General features: G+C 38.3%; 1 protein-coding gene across 7 annotated transcripts in view; it reads right to left on the reverse strand.

Annotated features, from left to right (window-relative positions):
- The window catches only part of myo9aa (myosin IXAa), a 191,160-nt gene that overhangs the window by 156,031 nt on the left and 8,431 nt on the right, over window positions 1-26,698 (reverse strand). Inside the window, exon 1 of one of the 7 annotated variants that reach the window (XM_030123374.1) lies at window positions 13,349-13,467. The exons of the other annotated variants lie outside the window; for them this stretch is intronic. The gene's annotated coding sequence lies outside the window, so the exon portion shown is untranslated. Of the gene's footprint in view, window positions 1-13,348; window positions 13,468-26,698 lie in introns of those variants that run through there. 7 annotated transcript variants of the gene reach the window in all.

Below are 26,698 nucleotides of genomic sequence, written 5' to 3' on the forward strand. Positions count from 1 at the left end.
CTCCAGCGCCTCTGCGACCGTCCGAAGGATAAAGTGGCTCAGAACATGAATGAATGAATGAATGAATGAATGAATGAAAAAAAAAAAGCAACACTCTCTGATTAAACTATGTTTCGTTTTTTGCAGAGATGAAAGTGGACATGACAACAGATGCTCACACGAACTTTGGTGATGATTGAGCACTGTTCTGGGGCATTAAACTACGTTAAGCTGTTTTATGTTAACCATTTTAGAATGTCCCTCTTCTATCACTGCTGTCAGACCAAAACAGCCAAAACAATTGCTGGATCTTCCTTTTCTTCATCTTGTAGCTGTAGAAGTTTCAGTCTGTGGACATTATTACCATCTTGAATGCAATGATCACAACACAGGATGGAGTTCACGGCCACTGTTTATATGCCGATCTAAATATTCTGAAACAGTGTAAGATCTTCCTACCATCAACTTGAGAGCGCTGTGACTTTCACATAGGGCTGACGTACATTCACCTTACGACACACTGGGTACGGTTACATGATGTTTTTTAAATCCGATTTATTTTTCCAGGAGAAATTAATTTGGAACTAAAGTATTTTCTCTTCTGTTTACATGGAAATATTAAACCCAAATAAAGGTTTACATGAGGTATTAATGAGGTAGATAAGTGAGCAAAAGGGTTTCCGCTGCAGTGCTCATATTCCCTTGTTCTGGCAGCCCTTCCTCTATCATTTTACCTTTGCATTAGTTTTTATTTCCCAAGATTTTATTACTGCAGCAAGTCACATCGCATGATTTGAGCCTCAATTTGTGATCATATTGACCCCACCGGACTAAAGTAATGATTAGGGAGAACTGAATTTCACAAAATCACTCATAAAATACTACAGCTCACCTATAAAAGCCTGGCTACGTCTGACCATAGGAATGAAGCGATTATGCTAAACTAGGCTAAGCTAAGCTAATGGAAGGGCTGTGAGAACAAGGCAATCAGTGCACTGCAGTGCAAACTGATTTGCCCATTTATCGAACTCATTAGTGCATGACAAATGAATTAAAAAAAAACAGGTGATGAACTCTTCCTTCAGGGTTTTAGAGACTGGTAGATTCCATCAGAATAGCCCACTGTAACAGTTTGGGTTGACTAGACTGCATTGCATATTCTTCCGCCAGCGCAGAATGTGTGCATCATTGTGACAGGACAAGACAGCGAGCATGCGCAGAATGGCAGGAATAAAGTCCAAACAGAATAAAGGGTTTACATGTCCGAGGAATAATTTAGTTCGGAATAAAAAGGGGATTAAACCAGTGACTTTTTTCGGATTTAAATTTAAGCCGAACTATTCTTTTTCAACTGGAATAAGGTGTTTACATGGGCATCTTAAATAGGATCTAACGTTTATTCAGATTAAACCAGGAATAAAAATTGTCATGTAAACGCATGGAATAATTCGTGAAGTGGCTGCAGGTCTGACGTAGGAAGGCCCCAAGGCACGACACAAAATCCCGTTATTTTCTCACGGAGGCCTCAAGTTGCTCTTGCAGCAGCCGTACGGACTTCATAAGACTGTCATAAGAAACTACTGCTCCCTCCACGAATGTCTACGAACTCCACAACTCATACAAACCAGGAGATTCATACGAACCCGTCGTTCATAAGAAGCTTTGTGACTGAGGCTTTAGGTGAGAGCCAAGACAGGATATTAGGAATGGGCGCTCCATGTCTACATCAGTAGACATGGAGACATCAGTTGTGTATTTTTCTCCTCTCTGTCAGTTGAAGGCAAAGTAGTCTGAATTCCTCCTTCCAATGAATGACTGCATGCCACAGCTTGGAGCAGTACTCACTAACAGTGTCCTGAAAATGATTATGAGTGATACGAGACCATATTTGCACCATATATATTTGCACTGTTAAGAAAATACTCACTCAAAGTCACTTTGCACAGGAAATTCTAAGGGCCTATTATATAAATATTTTGTTTTATATTGATATAGCTAGCCATTTACTTGAATAACTTTGTGCACTTTTTTTGGAATGTGGAAAACACCCCCTTTATAATTTTTTATTTGGCAATATTAAAGTTATTTATATTGTTTACATTTGTAATTTTTTGTTTGGTAATATTTAAGTTGTTTACATTGTTTACATTTGTCACGGTACAGGTGACATTTTATGTTTTGGCCCTTGAGTTGTAGTCAAAATAAAATGGACACAACAAAATAACAAACACTTGATTTTTCTTTTTTTTTAATTAGTCATTTACATTAGTCGATTAATCGAAAAATTTGTCTAAAAGATTTGTCATTAGAAAATTAGTCGTTAGTGGCAGCACTAATGAATTCTACACAAAAGGTTTTCCAGGTGTGTGGAGAAAACACAAATCCGCTATGGAAAATGATAACCCAAACATGCACACATAATAGGTTTTCAGTGCTAAAATGACTTGGGATGGGCACGTGATTAAACAAATACTGGCTTTTTTCTGCTCCAAACTATTATTATTACACCTGTCTAGTATTGGCCCACCTCTAGTTCACCAAACACAATGGGTCTATAAGGTTCTGCCTTTTTCTAGTATACAATTGCACCATTTGACATTGTGAATGCGCATTGTAATTTGCATGCATGTAAAAATGGGAGAAGCTGATTAATTGTCACTTATGGGGCATTTTCAGTAACGGCTGAAGTTGAGGCCAATGGTGAATATTAGGTTTCTCAATAGGAAATACTGACTTTAGGGATAATAATTTGTAGCACAGAAAAAAAAAAAAACTGCTCCCACTTTTTTTTTTTTTTACAAATTGCTTAATGCTCATTCCCACATTTTTCAAGTGCTTTTTGAATTTGATATTCAGATTTATTCAGGCATTTATTACTTTGACTGTTACTTTCAACATTTATCCAGTTTAATTTAAAGCAAAATTACTTTATTTTCAGTATTATTCAGTGGTATTGACTGTGATCAGATATTTGCTTAGGCCTTTAAACATCTACTACTGATCAACACCCAATAAGAAATGACAAAGAATCTCCTTGAATAAAATAAAAATTACAAGGGTGGATTCACATTTCACATATCATGATACAGGGGCTATGATGTAATATATTGCAAATAAAAAAACACAACAAAACCAGCACAGAACAAGGAACAGACCAGTATATTCATATTTACTGTAAAGGTTTTGGAAAGCAGCAATAGAATGTAAGTAATGAAACTGTGTTTATTAAACAAATTGAAGGCATTTTTTTTAAATGTTTTTCCAGACAGTGTTACAGTTTAAACTTAATTTAATATTAGAATGCATGAACAGTAAATCCATCCCCCCATCTATCTGCACAACTGGCATGACCACAACAACAAAATCAAAACTGGAAATGAAGCAGGGCCACATGGAACACAAAGGAGTCCAGCTGGGAACAGATATGACGCTGCACCTGTGCTGGTCACTTTCTGTCACCTCCAACCTGCTCATGGTATGCGTCACCTCTGCAACTTTGACAAATTATGTGCCATATGAAAACCTCTGGCATGTCCAAACACTGACACACATATGTACAAACAAAAGAAAATACACACATCACCTCATGTAACCTCACATAGGACTAGATCCATACATGTGAAGTGACGTTGATGAATGTAGTTTGTATGCTCCCTGGCCTGTCTGCCTGTGTTTGTGGGCTTGGCGCCTGGAACAGATGGTCAGCTTGCTGCTTAAAGGATGGGGATGGGGGTAGGAGGAGGAGGGAGGGGTGGATTTAGGGTTGAGGCGGTGTTATACGGCACAGGGCAATGCTCGCTACCTCTGTTTACCATCACACCATGACAATCAGCTAATGGACATCTCCTTCAGGAGGTCAGAAGGAAATCTTATCCATTACAGCTCAGCTCATCATAACATTTGTCTCTACTGCTGTCTTATTTTAGATAGATTTACAGACAACTGAATTAACCACAACAAATAACGGACTGGGTAACATTAGGAGAATCTGCTCAGCTGGAGGACGGGATGATGTAATGGTCAAATGAGGACACAATGGATGAAAATGGATAGATAGTCTGAATATTATGCACAAATATTTAGGACAAAGGCAATGGCTACACATATAACTTGGTTGTCTGAGTAATGCAACAATACATTTTAGGGCCAATACATCAATAATAATTACTAACCACATAATTATTTTGCAGACTTATTCATGTATATTTACTTACTTATTTATTTACTTAATCACATCTATAATATTTGTCTAGTACATGTTGTACAAATTGCTTCTTCTAATTATGTTTTAATATGTATATTTTGGTGTTATGAATAACATATTTATACAACTGTAACACACAATTTCAAAGTATTATGAATCTGAATAATTATCATGATATATTTTTATACCATATAATTAGATCTTGATAAACATCACCTTTAATCATTATCATGGGACAAAACACTGAAACATTTGTTTTATTTAACATTGTGAAAAAAATGTGTAAGATTTTATCATTCTGATTGAACATTCCACTCCTTGATTGTCACCCAGCTCATTCATTTACAACAAACTGTCCAGGAAAACTCAAAAGTCCAGTATAATAATGACTACAGCTCCACATTCTATCCAACATTTTTTATGATCATCAGTGATGATATGATGATCAATAAGTGTTTTATTTGACCCATTTACATGAATGTAAATGTAAAGTTTTGCCTCACACCGAGCCCCGCCCACGGCTCAACCTGATTGGTTTACGTGTAATAACCTGAAACACTGAAGGTTACTGTGTCACAGACTGGCGGATCATGAGTAAGCAGAGCAGAAGAATACTAAAGAAGCAAACTGCAAACTCCACCTAAATTTAAAAAAAATCTATATCAGCTCTTTTTTTAAAAAACATATGGGTTGACCCATAATTTAAACCTCTGGGGAATTTGATGGGGCTTGGTTGACACTCATTTTGTCCAGCCTAATCAGGAAAAATAGTACCAGTTAACAAAAATGGAAGTGCTTAATAAGATCAGTTTTTATAGACTGTGAGTGGAGTGTGTTGTGAGTTAGTAATGATGAACAACTTTGCAACAGTCAGTGTACAACAATAGAGGTTTCCGACTAAAGACATTGTACATTTGACACGAAATTCAGCTGTTTCAGCTGGAATGTAGTTTAGCTTTCAACTCCCAAACTAAACCTCTGGTTTGAATCACATAATTTTGTTTCAAACTATTCCACAGTTTGCCAAGTCCGACCATTTCTTTCTTGACATCTTTCATTTCATTTTTCATTGCTGTCTCTATCTAACATTGCATTTTTGTTCGTTTCTTGTATTAATTCAATGGATGTTGCAGTCTCCTTATTGGTCCACACATGCAAAAATATACGATTATTCATTAAATCTTCATCCCTTGCTCTTATTCACATTAGGGCTACAATGACTAGTCAATGGCAAAATTACTCGACATCGGCAGGTCGTTAGTGACATAATGCACTTTTAAGGAAAAAATTTTATTTTATTGCTTTTTGCAACTCTTGAGTATTTAGTTGTTAAACTTTGTTAGACACTGTAATTGTTATGCACAAAATGCACTTTTGGCTAAGGGAAAAAAAGTATTTTATTGCTGCTGCCATATTTGTTGAATATCGAATTGAATATTTACTCAGTAAACCTTGTTATGCATTCTAACTGTACCAAATGTTCTTGCGAAAGGAGAGAGAATGTATTGTATTGCTTGTTTTAGCTTTATGTTTTTTGGTTTTTTTTGCAGTTCATAATCTGACTAGTCAACTACTGAAATAGTCATTAGTTGCAGCTCTGATACACATTTCATTAAATACCAATACGCCAAATTCTAAACCTCTCCCAAGTATGAAACTTGTATTGTATGTCTGTTGCAGGTTTTTCAGGCAAAAATTGAAAATGCAAATAAAAACAGCTACATGGAAACAAGTATCCGAGTCCATGAACAACAGGAAGTGGAATATCGGGATGATGAATACAATAAAGGAACAACAGCCAGTTGGTGAAAGGCGTATAGTAAAAACTTTCCAGTAAGGAAAAAATTATAAAGTAATATGTTTTTGAATTGACAAAGTATTCTGCCCCACGCACACAGTACAAATACCTGTCCCATTGTTCAGTGATGACCTATTCAAACATAGATGGAGCCTCTGCTGCTAAAAGTGTCCCCAGACTGAAAACAAAGACACGCAAAGTAACAGCAAAGACGAGGAGATAATGTTTGAGGGATGATGTCACTCCATTGTGCGTTTGTGAAAGTGTGTGAATTGGGGAAAAAAAGGGGTTGATGCAGATAAGCTGAGGTTTGTACCCTGGAGGAAGTAACAAGACAGACAGAGCTCAGGCCCCTTCAAGCCTCTTTTCTCCCTAAACAACTGAAGCAGAATCAGGTTCAGTTACCTCACCTGAATGCTCAGAGACTTAAAATCATAGTCGAGTAACCTGACCTGGAGTCTGTTATGAGAAGACTACACCAAGACATTCTGCTTATGACAGACCTCAATCATTAATCTGTAAAGACCTAAACAGCCACCGGCACCCAAAACCATTTACTGATGGAAAATATCTAATACCCATTTATCCATTAATCCTGTCAATACATGTAAATAATTGCTTTAAAATGCAGTTTGTTATCTTTTCATGGTCATCAGATATGTCCCATTTGACCAGTTTACTCATCTACATGACCTGTGAATTAAATATAGGAAAATACATGATTTATACTGAAAAATAGAAAATACAGAGGATAGTATTATAATAAATGGTGATAAATCAGTTAAGAAATGTTAAACAGAAAGAAAAATTCACTGCTGCAAAAGTAGCACTGGGTCTTTATGGGTTAACCTAACTAAGATATCAGCCACAGGTAAAACTAGGATTCATAAACTGGTGCATTTTGTAGACAAGGCTTTGTTTAAAGTCATGTTAATTGTTCCCTGAGTTCATTCTGTGGTGTATTTTACCTGAGAACATATCTTGGTGTGACCTGTAGCAGGAAGTAAACATGGAAACAATGCAGATTTATTAAATGGAAAATAAGTGAAGTGTTGCACATGTACTTGTTTTACTTTCAGATTCAGTCATTCAGATAAAGTGATAGTCTTCATTATTCCTGTTCTGAGAGATGCCGACGTGGAGGATTCCTCTGACAGGAAACAGAGGTCGAACCACGTGACTCGGCCTCTTCAATGCCTGCTATTGTTGGTGAGGAGTGAAAGATCAAGTTTGGTCAGCTTTCTATGATGTGAAGTCATCTCTGTGAAAGGCTGTATGTGCCACTGTCATCAAGGCTGAGCTCGTGTATTGAGAGCTCATAATGTCAAGGAGGTGCTTTATTAAACTTTTAACTGTCAACGTTACACTGAGGTGTGCCAGTTGGCACTGGACTGTGAACTCTCACATGTAGTCTACATGTTTTTGATGGCTCATTTATGAATCTGACAGCTCCGCATGGTGACCACATTCGGTCAGCATGTTTATTAGCCAAGACAAAATGTGTGCTGCTGGATGGAATGGGGGCATGTTTGATTAATTAAGAGGGACATGACACTAAAGGTGCACAACACATTCAGCCAACAATCTAATTTATTCAAGTTAAATTAAAAGTCTAAGCTCAAACAGTACCTGCCAACACAAAATGGACGTTAACCAGCAAATATCCCATAAAGGTTGTTAGACTTAAAATAACCTTTAAATGCTATTAAGGTTTCACAGTGTTTTACTTTATTTAGTCGTGCATATAGTAGGGATGTACCAATTTCAAAATCCAAACCAGTGACGATGTGAAATATCGATATACAATTCCGATGTTTAACCGATTCATCAGTGCATCCTTATCCTGTAGATTTCTGACATTTGATGCTAGTTTAGCAAATGTTTGTTATGTTTAGGTCACAAAAAAGAATCTATAAACCACAAATACACATCGGAATTCTCCAACTTTGACTCAGCCCTTAAATCTGAAAATAATAATAATTCAACACCTAACATAACTTTTTGGCTTCTACAACCTTAACTCAAGTTCAAAAGTCTTATAAACTTAAAATAACCTTTAAAGACAATAGTAATCTGAGATTAATTGTAGTAATTAATGATATCATTTGTTATAAACTTTTTTCCCAGCTCTATGTGGATCCACTGAAGTCATCACTTTAAGTCTGGAAACAGGGTTAAAGCAACATAACTTGACATAATTTCTACAATAATTCATCATAGATAACAGATGTCTGACCCTTATCAAACACTAAGGCAATGTGCACAGCATCTCTAGTTAAGCTATTAAATAAGATGCTGATTATAACAGTGTATTACTGTTCAGATAAGAGAAAGGTTGGAAGACTGGTTGTGTAGTATACAGTACATACCACACAGAATCTCATTTCCCCTACTTTTAATAGGTCTACACAACCTTCAAAACAGGCCCTACCCCCATCACTGTTACAGAGAGAGGAAATTGCACTTCAGACTTAAAACAGACACAGCACAAGCAGTCATAAAAACCAACTGTAAAGAGGAGGGATGGGCACAAACTAATGAAAAAGGAAAACATCACTATATTGTAAGGAATGTGCTTTGATTTCTCACATCTTGGGTGTATGTTGAGTGTCAAAAAATGCCTGCAGCAATTTGAGGAAAACAACTTCCACATGCTGTTTAATTAAAGTGTGGTATATCGTGTGTCAGATATGTTATATCAAGTATGTAAGGACTTTACTTTTGAACTTCTTTCATTGATGGGGGTCTGTTTAAAATGTGGCTCAGAGTAAAAGGGTGAGTTCAAACGTGGATGAGTACAGTCGCACCAAGCACAAGAAAATCTGAGTGAAAAGTGAACACATAAGGTGCTTATATTACAAATGTGGCTAAAGTCTATATCCCATATTAACAGAATCATGTGACGTCTTTGCTTCGTGTGGGCATGGCGTCAGTGTAAAGCTAACCAATGGGGCCAAAACTGTCACTAAAAAGCATTCCATATTAAATGATCACGATACAGTAAATTTGAAGTGATTATTTCTTTCACATCTAAAGGCTGTTTTATGGTTGAGTAAGATTTAAGGTAACTACATATTTTTGTTTTCAATTATTATAAGATGCAATAAGATGAAAAAGACAAAAGATGTGAAAAGAAAAACGGAAAAGAAAACTAAAATAAAATGAGTCAAAATGATGAAAATGGCATGAAACTAAAAAAAAAAAAGGAACTTATGCAACAAGGCAAAAACAAACAACAAAATTAATACAATGTAATAATTGCAAAGAAAAGATGAAACGACAAAAATCAAAACGAAAATATAAAAAAAAAAATTTAAGTGTCACAGGCGCAAAAAGACAACGATAAAAAGATACAACTAAACAAACACAATGTAAAAGATGTGACAAAAACAAGGCAAGATGAATATAACATGAATGACACAACAATGTATTTTGTTCATCACAATACACAGTAAGAGTAAGTAAAACAACATAATATTGGTTTTTAACTGATGTAAACAAAATAAACTCTTAGGTTAGAGCACATAGGCACAGGGGAAAAAAGGCACTGGGGAATATAGGTTAGAGCTCCACAATATATCGTTTGAGCATCGTCACTGCAATGTACGTGCGCGTAATAGTCACATTGCAGGTCCTACAATGTAGGAGGCAAATGAACTCAACATGTTCTCATCAAATTTCAACCTGGGTACCTGACACACACTGCACGCAGCGATCCACCAATCACAATAGTTCTTAATCAGTTTGCCAAAGCAGACCACGCCCCCTGCACATGGAGCGAGTCGCTGGTAACAATATTGAAAAATGAGCAATGAACAAGAGAAAATCACCAAAAATGAAGACTTGGTGCTAAAAAGAAAAGCGATGTCAGTTATCTGGCATTATTTCGGCTTCAAGAAGGATGATATTGAAACACGTGTTCTGTGGTGACACTGCCTTGCGCCTGTTGACCCAATGAGAGGTAACAGCTAATTTGTTTGGCCATTTACGTCGGTGCCACACAGCTATTATATCCTCCTGAGTATTTTTTCATATCGTATAATATATGACAGGGTTAAAAAAATTGCAATGTCAGTTTTTTTCCAATATCGTGCAGCCCTAATATAGGTACCAGGGAATATAGGCAATAGGGAACATAGGCACTGGGGAATGTAAGCACTAGGGAACACAGGCACTGGGGATCATATTGGTACGCTCCCGTTTGGTCAGCAGATCTGGACATGCCAGACAAGAACCAACATGTCTAACAAACATAATTACAGGTCACCCTCAATTCACCCAAATGTATAAGTGTGTGACACTAACTCTGGCCTACAGAAATAGTTCACCTTCAGCCTGGAGGCAACACTGTAGCTCAGAGCTGAGCCTTAACCTTGTCAAGAAAGAACAGAAACAGCTTATCAGCCTGTTGGGACAAAACCACCTCAAAGAGCAGCAGAACAAACACAAAGTACAGTCATCTAGTTACTGAGGATCACTGAGTAGATGAACATTCGCTGATCATGGACAGATCTGTTGGTGTCAACTAGAGATTGTTTTAAGTAAAAAAAAAAAAAAAAAATACAATGAAGACTGTAGCAATAAAAACAAAGTTATTCTTGCATTGAAGGTTGTATGCATAAACATATTAAAGACAAGCACGTGTAATTATGCTGTTTTTGTATGTTTTAGTTTCACCTTTCCTTTCAATATCATTAAACCTGTGGACAATGAGACAACGGTCTTCAGATTCTTGATATGAAGGAAGAGTTTATCTGGTTGTCGAGCTATACACAGCAGCTATAGCAAGGACAGCACACTAACATGTTGTAACTCATGTTGATCCTGGCGTCATATGCATCACAATAACCATCTATGTGAAACACACAATGTTTAGTGGCAGCAAAATTAAGGAAACTAACCTTCAATTCAGGAAAATTGTAATCAAATAATAAATAATTTTTTAATTGATTCAAATCGATTAATTGATTCAACTCCAGTATCGTATACAGTATACACAAACACAATCATAACAGACTGACTTTTCTGCTACTAAAACATTGTTATTACCATGTTCTGGCTTGTATATTGTTTTCATGTCAACATGTATAAACTCCTCCTGAAAAAATGCTTCTATTTTAGTTGGTAAAATTAATTCTATCATATTTTTATATGATATATTTTACTCTGATGGATGGCAACCCCATAAAAACAGCTTCATGAACCTGTTTTGGGTTCTAATTCTGAGTTTGGGTAAGACTAAATTAAGAAATGATGAGTAAAATCTTCTAAAACTACTTAGAAATATGTGTCACTTGTATTAAATTTGCTGAGTCCCAAAATATTTTCAGAAAATGAATCACTGCAATATCCCGGCCACGTTATTTTCCACCATCGAAAAATTACATATTGTTGCTCTGATCTCCTGAACATAACAGAACAGCTGACATCTACTTCACACATTTCTACATTCACACTTCTACATCTTGATGGTCGAATATAACAACAATATTATTTACAACATCATGAACTGATTTAGGCTCAACAACAAAACTATCAAAAGATGCCTCTGAAATAAGTTATTTTCCAGTCTTCTACATATTCTAAGGTGATACTGAAAGCTGTTCTAGTCTTCATACCCTCAAAACATAACTCAGTTTCTGATGATGTTTTATGCTTCTATCAAAAAGTGGACATTACTTAATTATTATGTCATACCTATTAAAAGGACAGCTATTTGTCATTTCTATACATTTATAGGCAATAATTTCTCAATAACTGGCAGATGGAATAAAAAAGTAACCGAACCAAAGTTCTACCAATGTTTCATGTTTCCCTCAGTTTATTTTTTTCAAGATTGCATAAACTAACTGTAACATGAGTATGTGGAGCAACAGCCGACTGTAACTTCTCCCTGTATTTAACTCACTGCTGAATAACCATGTTAGACGCTAATTTGGGTAAATGGAAAACTGGGAGCAAAGGATGCCAACTTTGTAGTCAGAGCCTTCAACATTCTGGTTCAGAGGCGTTGGTTCAAATTGCACTTAATAAATGCACAATACTTCTTCAAAGTTGAGCGGTGTGGTCCAAGCTTAGATGACAGAGCCAGTATGTCTCTTACACATGTACGGTTTCAATGAATGAAAACTATGATCTGTCATGAGTTTGAAAGCAGAATCAGCAGAAGGTTTTCACTAAATTTCACAAATCCAGAAAACTGGAATCTAGTCCGTAGAAGACAGACTGTACAAGAGTTCACAGTAACCCCCCCCATATCACAATACCAACATTATGTGCAACTATATTATAAATATGTCAATAATATGTATGCATGTATGTATGTATGTATGTATGTATGTACAGAACAACTAATATAAATAGCAGATTCTCTTTTATACTTCATGTCTTATTCTTGAATGCTTCTGCACTTTTTTTGTATTTTTGCTGCTGTAAACACTGCAATGTCCCTATGGTGGGATCAATAAAATATCTTATCATATCTTATCTTAAAAAAAGAATTACAATTAAATTAACGATTATCTTTAGTGTCAGTTAACCTGTTATTTTCTCAATTAACTCCATTGTCTATTAAATGCCAGAAAATGGTGAAAATAATGATTTCAAATGCCTGCTTTGGACCACAACCCTAAGATATTCAGTTATTTTCACAGAGGAGGGAAAAAAACTAAGACTGCAACTAATGACTATTTCAAGTCAACTAGTCAAATTATAAACAGTGGCTCTTATTTATATTTATTACAGCAATGAAAAAAAATGTTTCCTTGAACAAAAAACATTTCATGCACAACTGTTAGAATGCATAACAAATTTTGTTAACAAATATTAATTCAATATTCAACAAATACTGCAGCAGCAATAAAATACTTTTTTCCCCCTTAAACAAAAGTGCATTTTGTGCATAACAATTACAATGTCTACCAAGCTAAATACGGTACTCAAGAGTTGCAATCAGCAACAAAATAAAAAATATTTTTTAAACAAAAGTGCATGACATCAACAATTAGTTGACGACTGAATTAGTCATCAACTATTTCTCAACTAGTTGTTGCAGCCCTGAAAGAAAATAGTAAATATTCACATTTCAGAAGCTGGAATCAGAGAATATTGACTTTTTTTCTGTAAAAAAAAAAAAAAAATCCAAGACTCATTATTGTTCATCAAAATGTGTTGATTGATTTGATCATTCACAACTAATCAAATTGTTACGGCCTTCAAAAGTCAGTCAGAGGATGAAATTTGAGAGGGATATGTGCTTTAATATTCACTTGAGCTCGATGCCTGCTGAGGAGAGGAAGACTTATTTTTCTGCAGTGACAGAACATGGTTTCAGGGCCTTAAGTCAAGCTTTGCCTTCGTTTTATTACCTTTAAAGCATGTTTTGCTCCCACTCACACGGCTCTCAGGTCTCTCCGTCCATCACTCTAACTACTGTTGATTAGAAAGTGGTGGCCGGGGTGTGGAACCTGAGCTGACAGAAGGGTTCATACAGCCAACCAGAGTCTGAAAAAAAGACTAAAACGAGGAGGAAAAGAGTGAGTGTCTCAGAAAAGCAGTAGAGATTTAACGGAGAGAGAGAGACTGAAGCAGACAGAAACAGACAGAAGAGGATGTTGGTTTCCTGAAATCTGAGCTGTGGGAAAGTGAGAGCGGAAAGAAGGGAAGTAAAGAAATGAAAGAGAAGAATACTGACGTGTCAGCAGTGAGATATTAGTGTACTTTTCTTCATTCTACTTCCTATTTTAGGTCTCTGATTAAGATGATTCAAGTATGTCTACTATTTCAGCATTACAGTTCCAGTTTGTTCCTTTATGCTGAGGATTTATTAACCGTAATGACCAGGAACCACACAACGGATGATGCCTGACCTCTTAACAAAACAGTACAGACTCAAGGTTAGTCCCATATGTCACAATAAACAGTAGTGTACATTTTGTTTCCAGTCATACCAAGAAGGCCATGCTTTTAAGGCTGTTTCGATTTTTGGAGGTGAAAAGAGTTTGGAAAGTATCCACTTGATTTGTCTCAGACTCAGACTGCTAAAGCCTCATGAACTTCAGATAAACTTCTGAATACATATTTCCGCAGAGAGAGAGCTGTGGAAAGTGTTCAGATTACTTAAAAGGAAAGCACACTGGGAGAGGATCTTTTAAAAGTCAGTATGAATAGACTGAATGATTACAGCAAATAAAGCTTTCGATGATCATGAGGTTTTCTTTTAATCTTTAAAAACAGCAGCCTTTGCTTTAGTATTTTCAGTGCAAACCGCATCATTTTACATCACAGACAGTCACTTTGCTAAGGAAGTAACCAAACTACAGTGTTTAGATATTAGTTTGTTCAACAGTAGGAATCCACCAAAAGTAAAATACTCAGATCTCTTGTAGCAACTTAATGGCTTAAATCCTGAACATCGTGATTGAGCACGAATTCAGAACTACAGGAAATACACAACATCCAATTGCATGAGGCTAGGCTTACAGACCAGTAAATACAGGTTTGTTTACCTTGTGCAGGGGTCAGCAACCCTGGTCCTAGAGAGCCACTATCCTGCAGGTTTTAGATGTATCCCTCTTCCAACACACCTGATGGTCATTATCAGGCTTCTGCAGAGCTTGATGATAGGCTTATCATTTGAATCAGGTGTGTTGGAAGAGGGATACATCTAAAACATGCAGGATAGTGGGTCTCTAGGACCAGGGTTGCTGACCCCTGACCTAGTGTATAGTCTCAAAATGCAATAGGTCACAACCTGCTATAAAACCTTAAGTAATCTCTTACATTGTACAGGCACAACGTAAATATAATAACAGACATTTATTCATATTTAAATGTTCAATAGCTAAGATTTGCAAGAGCTTGTGCATTTTGTGTTATGTGTGAACTGGTTGCATGTTGACATTGGCTAATATTTCAAAGCTAACACTGTAAATCAGAGACTCTAACACAAACTACACTTAACACATGGGTATGCACTAATCTCATTTATGACATCTAATATTCAAAACTTAAGCAAACCTTGGCTGCTTTCTTAGCTTAGCATGCTAGTCCACAAAGCTCAGCTCTCAGCTTAGCATGGTGTGGTCCTAGCTTGTCATTTCAGCATAGCTTCATGTTTATGGGTGGAATTCTTGCTGGTGTAATTTGGCTCCACACCGCATCCAGTCATCAGGCACTGCATGATACATGATTCATATAGGGCTTAAGATGGATGAACACAACATGTGAGTTTTCTCTACCACCCTTAGTCTAAATAAACAGTAAGCATTTCTAAAAGTGGGTTTGTCTGTTATTTGTGAAGTTGGAGTTGTGTTGTGGCTCAATGAACAGATCTGTCCAGCCATCTTCCAAATATTCTAGTAATGTAGGTGTACAATTGTGGAAACATTTCAATTTAAAGAAATTACAGGACCTAAACCATCCTAACAAAATCATATTAAAATACGTACAATTACATCCCAAAAAAAGCAGTTTGAATTCACATTACCTCAGTTGATCACCTTAACCAAACACCACCAGTTTCAGCAAAACAACTAAAATAAACCCCACTAATAACAAAATTTGTACTAACATTACCTTATCCAAAAACTCCTATAATTTGTGGTTATAGTGGTTAAATCTCAACAGCTGGCTAAGTATAGCTAGCAAACTATAGGGCTACAGCTGAACATCGAACGAAACAGTTGTTTAAGATATAAATGTATACAAACATTAACACATAAAGAAAACAGAATTTACAACACAAATATCTGCTAATACAGGAAATACACTTGATAATTTGAAAGATGACAATATCTCATTAACTTAGCGCTGGAACTGCTAGATCAGCTGCAATAGAAATGAATGTGTTTCGATGCAGCTACACTCAATGTTTGGAACAATCAGCCCCTCCATAAGCCAGAAGTAGGTTCATATTTCATCCGCCATTTTTTACAACAGGAGTCTATGGAAGTGTCGCAACTCTATTTATATCGAAGACTGGAAGACTACAGTGCACATATTGTTTGTAGATGTCATTTGACTTGTTTGTTTTAATAGATATTTATATATGTACCTTCATACTATTGTCGTTGTTTTAGCTGGTTCTGGAATAAAGCACAAGTTCTTTGTCATTTTAAGACAGGTCTTTTTCACATTTTTACTATTTTTTCACCTATTCAAATAATCATTTAATTGAACTGAAGAAAATAATCAATAGATTAATCGATTACAAAAATAATCAATAGCTGCAGCTCTATTAGATAATTTGCTCTTTCCCATTAAGTTAAAAAGAAAAAATAAACCAGTTTCACTCTCACTAAAATCAATCAATCCCCCCCCACCCCCCACCCCCAAAACAAAAAAAAAAGTTGGAAGTTGTGAGAAGTGTGTTATCAAGACACTCGAGTCCACAATGGATTCACTGTCCACATGGTAATTAAAAATCACTGAAGGCATCCTAGCCTCAGGATAACTAGTGCTGGGCATTGTGAATGAACCACTGGGTCTCCACCAACTCTCTCCACATTCCACGGCCTGAACACCAACAGGTGACATGAAAATATGACACTGCCTCCCTGAGAAGGAGAGCAGCTTTTTTGGGAGGAAGTGCTATGTGTGTTTGCTAATTTAAGAGCCTCACATTGCTGTGCTGGACCCATTATTGTTATTGCTTGAAGTGGACTGGTGAGAGTGGAGGGAGAAGGCAGGGGAAGGAAATTAAACTGCAGGAGTCCCAAGGACAACACTGTAAAAAAGGAAAAAAGTGCACGCAACCAGATTCCTGATTATTTTGACATTACAAGCGATCACAGGAAAAGACGAGAAAATGTAAACCCAACCGGTTAATGTGAAATCTTCTGAGAAAAACTAATAACTCCAAAGTGCAAGGTTACGTTAAAAGCTTGTGAATGACTGCTGGATTTATTTGAATGTCCCCCCTCATAAAAAGGCAAAAATGGTAGAAGAAATGGGAACACACGAGTACTTTTACATGACTACTAAACCTTTACCGTATGTCACAGCTGACAGGCAGTTACTACTACAGCTATTACTACTTCAGTAGACATTTTAACGCTCACTGTGGTGAATGTATTAAAATGTAGAACGCTGGTAGCAAATATAGTACTACTGTGCTTTATTGCCACCTCTCAGGTTCTGACTATTAAACCAGCAACTGGGGGCTTCTATGAAACAGTGGGCGTAAACAGCACCACTCCCCTGTTGTCGCCATGGAGAATTCCACTTCCTGTGTCCACTCCCCAGACAACAACAGCAGCTTTGGGTGAGACAGGAAGTGTAGTTGAAGTGGAGCTCAACATAACACATCATTGTTGATACATTTTTATTTTGTTGTCTATGGCGTTGTAAAGACACGTTCACCAAATACAATGTTTTTAACTGGTTTAATTTAATAAATGCATTGACCATAGCGGTGAAGCAACCATTAACAATACAAAACAACAACTGCTGCAGGGAGAAGTTCCAAGGCCTCCTTTACTTCATCCAGGGCAGAGACATAATGTAAAAGGGGGTTTCCTGCAATGCAACCCAACCGGTCGTGACATTTCAGAGAGGTGACTGATGACAGAGACACTCATGTGAAAAGGCTGCACAAAGATAGTCAAAACTGTCAAAACAAAGCCAATACTCACAGTTTGCCCAAGGCTCAGACATCGTCACACCATGTAAATAGTTCCGAGGTAGGCCATTTTAACTCCAGGTTCAGCTTTGAAGATGTTTCTAAGGCTCAGACAGTCATGTCAGCTGACCCTGGAACAGCTGCTGTGAAACCTGTCACTGAAGGAAACCATCCACAGATGCTCTCTGCGACAGTTCATCTCTGTTTTCTCCTTTTTGATTTGTGTAAAAGTAAAAAACCACAGCATTTGTTAATCCCTCAAAGCAATCAAAGCAGTAAAGCTAAATAGGTCTGTGGTTTGTCTGACTTGAATACCTTGAGACTCTGAAGCTTGTGCATTTACCACTACAAATGACATCCCACTCAGTGGCTAAGTAGTTCAGTGGCCTTTGTTTTTAATCACATATGCATCCCCCAACCACCACCATTAAAAAAAAAAAAAAAAAAAAAACAACCAGAAAAGCACTCTGAGAGCACAGACCTCCACCAAGGCAGATCAGTGCCCCCGCCCCACCCCTCGGTCACCACCAAAATTTAATCATTTGTTCCTTGTGCCAGTATCAACATTTCCTGAAATTTTCATCCAAATCCGTCAATAACTTTTTGAGTTATCTTGCACATGGACAACATAACCTCATTGGCGGAGGTAATAAGATATAATATCACAAATAGTAAGCCAACATTATTCCAAATGCATCAACATTACCGACCGTGTTGTCCTCATATACTGTAGTATGTAGGGTCTTCATCTGAAGAAGGATTTAATTAGTTAAAACTTTACTAGAGTAACATAAAGCATCTGGAACAACTTCAAAATGTAGAAGTATCAGATATAAAATGGTGAGAGAAACTACCGTACAACAAATCCCTAGCAATCGCCTGAAACCTGAAAGGACTGACTAAATAGCTAAAATGTTCTTTTAATCACACCAGAGCTCAGAGTGATATAGTACATCATCACCATCTGAAAATGTCATAATTTTTTCATCAGTTTAAATCAACATGTTACACATGTGGGACAAACACATGCTGCGGGTTATCTATTTGTGGGAGCGGTAAATCCCTGCCGGCAGGAGGAGGCCCAAGTATGTGCACATATGTGGGGTCCAGTCCCAGACAGAGCAGGAGGGGCACAGCATCTCCCCGCTCCTTGAGATCTGTCCCTGTGACTCTTTCTTCTAAACTGCCCCTCTTCAGATCCATTTATTTCATTTCTCTGCAGAATTTATTTTGTTAAACTACATAAATGTTACTGCCTGTACTGTATCCCTAATGGTGCAATAAATCAGTCATTAAGGAATATGTCATGCTTTTTTCATGAAGCATATAAATAATGTTTAGCTGTCATTCTTATAGACCCTATTGAAAGAGAAATTCAGGTTCACAGGAAAATCAGCGCTTATCAATTAATCGTTAATCAATCGACAACGTCAACCAAATAATGATTAATTAATTAATCGATAACTTGCAGCCCTAGTCTGAATCCTTCATTAATTAAACTCCACAGGTCCATCTTCAACCCAATTTCTGAGTAATGACACCAGAATGGTCGTTTGGAGCACTGGTCCTTTAAATGCACATGAGCCACCTCAGGCCCCATCCCCTCCAGGTTGTTGACTGTGCTGCTCTGTCCCGTTCAAACAACAACTGAACATTTTAAGTAATCGGCTCAAATTCTGGACATATTTCCAGTATGAACTACAACCCCTGCTGCTGACAAACAATTATGGTGTAGTCTGAGAAATGTTCATCAGAAGTTTTGACCTTATATGTGCAAATGTCGTGACGTAACTAGTTATAGACGTTACAAATTAAGATGAAATTGAAACAGGTTGTAGAAATCCACTAGATTCTTGTCAAAATGAATGTAAAGACAGCTTTGCAGCACCTGGAGGGTTCAAATTCAAACTTTTTGAACTATTAGGGTCCCCAAATACACAAATAAAAACACCAACGACTAATAAAAGTGGGTTTAGCCAAGTATGACCCCTTTAAGTAACACAGTCTGTAGAATCCCTCTGAAAAGCAGAAATAAAAATGCTAAACTGAACAGAATATTCAGGACAGCTCTAGTGTGGGGTAATGCATAACAATGATCATGATGATGAGTGTTAGTTAAAATGAACTGAAGAACAACACTGCATCATTATTTTCAGTTCCCATATATGCACACAGACAGACAGTGATGGAATGGTCTCAATACATTTTAAACTATCATATGATTAGATGTAAAAGACTGAAATCCAAGTGTTTTCCAATTCATATTAACTCATTCCTGAATACTTCAAATTGTTACTTAACATCCATTCACATGCGCTTTGTTCCTCACACTGTTCTGCCACGTAAACAAGGCCCTCTGTAAGCTAACCTCACATTTACGTTCTATTGTTTTAGAGACTGGAACATGTTTTTTTTCTTTCAGACTCCATTATAGCTCTGGAAACATCAATACGATGCTGCACAGTCTGTATCTGGCCTGTGGAAACTTGAAAAGTACAACACTGCAATGAAATGGGCCAGAGAATGGAAGACACATCATCAACAGCATCCACTGATTAGGCTTATTGTTTCTCTGGAAAAATCACATCCAGTGATTTATATCTTCTATTTTTTAACAAAGGATGGCTTATGGAAACAGTAGGGTAGATTTCACAGCATGTTTTTCCAGCATGATAAACAGAAACATTCCTCACCTCAGTGAACTTGAACTGTGGTGCACATTTGCTAATACCTTGTGCTGCAGCTACACATTAGGCTCACACTTGAATCTGAATTGATGCAACTGCATGACACATGCCTGCAAAGAGCCAGGTTGATAAATGCTCCTGCAAATTAACACAGTGCAAGTTGCTCTGAATGTACTGTAGACAGAGGATTATTGTTTTGTCATCGAACCGTAAAGGTGGAGAGGGGGACATGAAAGAAGACAAGGGAGGAGAAAAGGAAGATGCTGAAGGACTAGGAGGTATCATTGACCCGGATTATGCACACTCCATTTCCCTCTCAGAATACGAGTCTGTTGGGCCAAACGGAGGCACTCAGTGGCCCCTGGCCTGAGGAAAAAATAGTGCTGAGGAGCACCTAGTTTCCCCCAAACGCATTCAATATGCAAACATGTAAAGGAAACCACGCAGAAAGCAAAATCTGCACCCGAACCGGCACTGTGTATACATAAAGACTGCAATCCTGTCTGCACACTCAAACACACCGACTGGAAGAGACCGCAACTGCCATAAAGATTCATCTCAGCTTTCATAGTTGAGTGGAGATGAGCAGTAATGACTGTAGCTGCTCACAATGCCTTCAACTTGTCTGTGATCAACACGGACGTCCTGAAATGTGCACCATCACATCAACATTGTTTCCTATTTGAGATACCTGCCACCTGGTCGAACACATACACATACTAGAAATTACACTGTTTGTTTACTGCCTTAGGCAACATATGTACTTATGTCACCCTCATGGTTGGTTAACTACAGTGAATTTAATCAAATTACCTACCAAAGGAAGCATTGCATAATGATACAGAGGAAAGAGTTCTTCCTTTAGGAGAGACCCAAAAATCATCACATGCTGTACAGGAACTGGCTGCAATGATTAAAGAAAAATGTAGATTTACTTTAAGATTTTTCAAAACTGCAACAATTATGGATGTATAGCATGAGATACTTCTACTTAAGTCAACTTCAACAAACTTAATAACATATTACTAGTCTATGCAAACGCGACAAGGTAAAACTCTTTACAGGTCTTAAAACAGCTATTTCTCTAATTTTGCCAGTGTAACTGAAACATTTACCACAATCCTTTTGCTGTTACTGTGCTGTTATGACTGATACAGGTTAAAATAAGATAAACATTTGAGAAACCTGAATCCATTTAGGTAACTGAGACAGTGTAAACCTTCAGCAGCTGATCATAATGACAGGTTATCACGTCAAACTTGGGGTCTCAATGTTAAGCATAGGAACATCTGTTTAGCGTATTAGGAAAAAAACATGACCTGTAATTACAGGGCAGTGTTTCCGAGGCTATCTCTGTCTCCTCTGAAGATGGGGGCCGGCTGCTGTCTTACCGTCTTTCAACCGACCGCAGGCTGTTTGAAATCTGAAGCCACTGCTGCAGTCGACAGAGTGGCAGCAGGAGCCGCAGTGAGGACAATAACGCCTGCATGCTGCAAGGCTTCGATGACAGAACGTGTTGGCAAAAACCTCTGGAGGAGCTACACTTAAAGTCGTGACCTCATGTCATCCTGTACACCCAGAGATTGCAGAGAGATTACAGGGAGCAACATTTGGTAAACTGTGGTCAAACAGAAATAAACAAGACTTAACTAAACTGTAGGAAAATTCCACCCTCAGATCAGCTTATGCTGCTATGCATCATGTCATATTTCTGCACAAAAATGCTGCACATAAAATAACTGTTGTTTTTCCCAGTAAGTCTGTGATTTACTTAATTTCCTAGCCTTCGGGCAAGTTTAACCACACACAGCACGCACAGTCTTTGTTAATTAGCTAGGCTTCATGTGTGCGTGTGGAGAGCAATAACAACAGCGACAGAAAAAAAAAAAAAAAAGAACAAGAGAAAAGAGTTTGTAGATAAAAAGGGAAACTACTGTCTCTTACTCAAGCCACAATACTTTCTGTTTGCATTTCATTCCATTTTACTACAAAAACAAACATCACCATGTGTTTATATGCTGAGATATATTTGTCACCATCCCTTAAAGTGTTTCCTCTGAATAAAAACCGAGGAGTGACATTTCATCTTGTTTTCATTTGCTTTATTAAACCTCTTTGTAGCTGTATTCAAATAAGCTCAAGTTGGCCAATAATATACAAAAAATCCTCACCATTAAAGAGATGTCCTGGAGAACTAAAAGTACATTTTTTGTCAACACTAGAAAACCTAAATATTCAAACCAAGTACATCTCTTCTTTCAGTTTAAAGCTGATTTGGCGTTAAGACCCCAGCTGCCTTTCTACACAATAAGGCATTCTCTTAGCTGAGAAGGTCACAGCGGTCTGACTGACCTTCTGAACCCTCTTTAAGCTGCCTAACATTCTCCGTCACAGAAACTAGGACTTGGGAAAACTTACATTTGAGTTGATTTCCATTCCCCACCTGCTCTCCTACCTGACATGTAAGGCTAAATATTTGCTAAGCTTCACTGTTAAGTGGCCTCTTTCAGTCTGAGTGAAGGACTTAGACTAGGTGAAGACAATAAGGACCCTTGAATCGTCTGAAGGGTATCGGACCAGGCTACGACAGCGTTTCCAACTACTCAGCAGAGGTTGTGCTAGACATTTTTATTCATCATCATCATCATCTTTATTTGCAGACTTGGGAGTCCATTTAAAAACAAACAAACAAGCAATCAACAAACAGAATACATTTAAAAACACAGGTTAAAAATACAAACAAAACATCATCAATATTATAAAAGACAACTGTACCAGTGTCGCCACAGGGATGACTGGTATCGCACCGAACGATGACTGGGATTTGCCAATAGCCTAATGATGGAATTCTGAGAATCGTTCAATCAACAGATAAATTTGTACATTAAGTTTCTCATAAGAGCCTGAAAAGTGTTCACTCCTGCCTTGCAGAATAATTCACTTGCACTAGTCTATCGAGGTTTTTAAACAGTATTCTCATGGAATCCTTATATGCAACTTTGAGCTTCTGTAAGCTAGCCTTTTTAAACCTGGCCCACAAGGGGGCAGTATAAAGAGGAGTACAATATGCTCTGAAGAGATTCTTCTTGACATTTCTGTACACACTGATTATTGTCCATCATTTTGACGGACAGGGTCGTAAAAATTCTGTCATAACATTATTATCCGTCATTTCAAATTTTAATTTTTTAATGATAATGAGATATATTTAATAGCATTTAATGTTCAAAAACATCTCAATGATGCAGCAACTGTAGTTGCTGCTGGCTGATAAACCAACGTGATATCACGACTCGCATAATTATATATGCCACTTTTAATTGGTGTGTTAACATGCACTGAGGGTTAGGGTTCCGGTTATGTGAACCAGAGATGTTGGCACAAATTGACATGCCATCAAATAACACATGCGAGGTAGAAAATGCGTACATATAGCACACCAAATGCCATAAAAACTGGTGTATAACTTGCTTGTCCATCATCCTTCACCGCATCAGTCCCTCTTTATTCACCGCGTTTATCAATGCCATCACATTTACTGGGCTTTTTACAATAACTAAGGAGACTCGGCTGTCTTCACATTTTTCACTAGCAAAGTAGCATCTAATTTTGGCTAAAGTCCGATAAACAACGAGACGAGACTTGACACTGACTGATTAATATGACACTGACTGATTAATATGCACACTTGCCAATAACTGGACAGGGAGTCTACTACAGGTGAACTAATGGTGAGTCACTTGACTGTTGTATTCAGCGTAGCTGTGAACAGTGGTGCTGTTGGGTTATATACAGGTAGGATGCTGTTACGGAATGTTTGATGCCTTGTTAAGAGAGAGGCAGACCAGTGATCCTGTGAGCAGGTTCTGTTCACAGTGCTGTGTGAAAACTTTCTTTGGTAGATCCATCCATCCATTATCTTCTGCTTCTTCCGGGCCGGGTCACGGGGGTAACAGTCTAAGCAGGGACACCCAGACTTCCCTCTCCCCAGACACCTCCTCCAGCTCTTCTGGGGGGACCCAGAGGCATTCCCAGGCCAGTCGAGAAACATAGTCTCTCCAACATGTCCTGGGTCTTCCCCGAGGTCTCCTCCCAGTGTAACATGCCCGGAACACCTCCCCAGGGAGGCGTCCAGGAGGCATCCGAAACAGATGCCCAAGCCACCTCAGCTGGCCCCTCTCGACGCAGAGGAGCAGTGGCTCTACTCCGAGCTCCTCCCTGGTGACTGGGCCCCTCACCCTATCTCTAAGGGTGCGCCCAGCCACCCTGCGGAGGAAACTCATTTCGACCGCTTGTATCCGGGATCTTGTCCTTTCGGTCATGACCCAAAGCTCATGACCATAGGTGAGGGTAGGAACGTAGACTGACCTGTAAATCGAGCGCTTCGCCTCTCGGCTCAGCTTCTTCTTCACCACGACAGACCGATACGACTGCATCACTGCAGACGCTGCACCGATCCATCTGTCAATCTCACGCTCCATCCTTCCCTCACTCGTGAACAAGACCCCAAGATAACTCCTTAAACTCCTCCACTTGGGGCAAAGACTCTCCACCGACCTGGTAGATTCTTTGGTAGATTATATTTTACAGTAGCTGGCTATTATTGTATTCGCGCATGCACAGTGTGAGAATTTGAGGCACACTGGCTCATGGCACTGCTTTGACAATATTTTACAGTATTTTAATCTGTCAAAATGATGGACGGCCTTCAGAATTTTCCATCATTTAAAAAAAAAAAAAAATCTGTCAATGACGGAATATTTTCAGTTCACGCGACCTCTGCTACTCAGTAGTGAAAGTATGCATTGTCTGTCCAAAAAGTCACTAGAAGTTGCTAAATGATGCATAATTGTAAATGTGCATGTAATTGTAATGAACGATGTAGGCGAGAGAAATAACATTGTGGGAGAGACAAAGAGTGAGTATAAAACAACCTATAAATGAACTATACACTGTCAATTTTTGTATTTTTTTAACATTCCAATCCCAACCCTCCTCCTTTATCTGGTCTTGGGGACCAGCTAAAGGCAGCCATACACTGTACGATTTTAGAGACAATTTCTCACTCGTGGGACTATTTCTGGGATCGGGCCAGATGTGCCTCTAATCGTGTGTCGTGCTTCGTGCAGTGTACATGGGGTAAGGAGAAGCGATTAACATCTCACAATCACCTTACGACCAGCAATCGTGTGTTCGCAAGGAAAACGGAGCTGTTTGAAATCCTGCTCACTCCTCGTGAGGGTATCGCACTGTCAAAGCAGTGCCATGAGCCGATGTGCCTCAAATTCTCACACTGTGCATGCGCGAATACAATAATAGCCAGCTACTGTAAGCTAATTCTAAGCTTACAGTTGCCGGCTATTGGCCTAGTGCAATTTAGCTGTTGCAGCTTACCTCTAGTTCCCACTGTAGGACTTACAGCCCATACTGTCCACATCTGGCCAAACAATTCCTGCACCAAACACATTGTCATCTTTTCTTCTGTTTTGATTCCTCGCAGATAATGGCACATATTGCCAAAGCAGCTCGTTGGTTTTTGTTTAGCACTACCATTTCGTGACTCACGCCAATACACAATCGTCTGTGCACTTTCAGATTCCTTGGTATTTTAACATTGTATTTCCGGATACAACACTCGAATGTGTCGTGCGTCCTCCGGTGTATGGTCCTACAGTGTGAGCAGTCAGGTCGCATACGAGCATCGGTCCGTACAGTGTGAGAACATGAATTGTGAGCCTGACTTTACTAGAAAAAGTTGATAGATTGAGATGGAGCTGCGTGCAATGATCGAAAAAATCGCACAGTGTATGGCCGCCTTAAAGTGACCCAGGACTTAGGTTAGTTATTACCCCATCCCCAAAGGGGAGGCAAGGGGTCTTGTTTTTGGTTGATTTGTTTGTTTGTTTCTTATTACTCTAACAGCAAAACTATTGGTTATTGGCTCTTCATACCAAATTGGGTTTATAGTTTGCCAGTGACCCAGAATAGATCTGATTAAATTTAGGGAAAGATTGGTCAAAGTTCCAATTTTTATGAATTTTTTTAATTCATTTTTTTCCTCATCTTTATCATAATACTGGAAGGTCCTAGAGCATCTGTGTGTGTGTGTGTGTGTGTGTGTGTGTGTGTGTGTGTGTGTGTGTGTGCGTGCGTGTGTGCGTGTGTGCGTGTGTGCGTGTGTGCGTGTGAGGGCGCACACGTGCGCATTGGCACGATTCTGACAAATTGAGGTGTTTTTACTTCGCCAGTTTGGTATACACAGTTGAGGAATAGTCCCATCTCCACATTAAATACCCCGGCAAGTTGATAGAACCAGTATTTTCTAAGATATTAGTCATTTTGGTATACAACTGCCTACAATCATGGAAACGCAGTACCACGCTGCATGACGGGAAATTAAGTTGAAAACA

Source organism: Sphaeramia orbicularis, chromosome 3, assembly GCF_902148855.1.
Source record: "Sphaeramia orbicularis chromosome 3, fSphaOr1.1, whole genome shotgun sequence".
NCBI classification, from domain to species: domain Eukaryota; kingdom Metazoa; phylum Chordata; class Actinopteri; order Kurtiformes; family Apogonidae; genus Sphaeramia; species Sphaeramia orbicularis.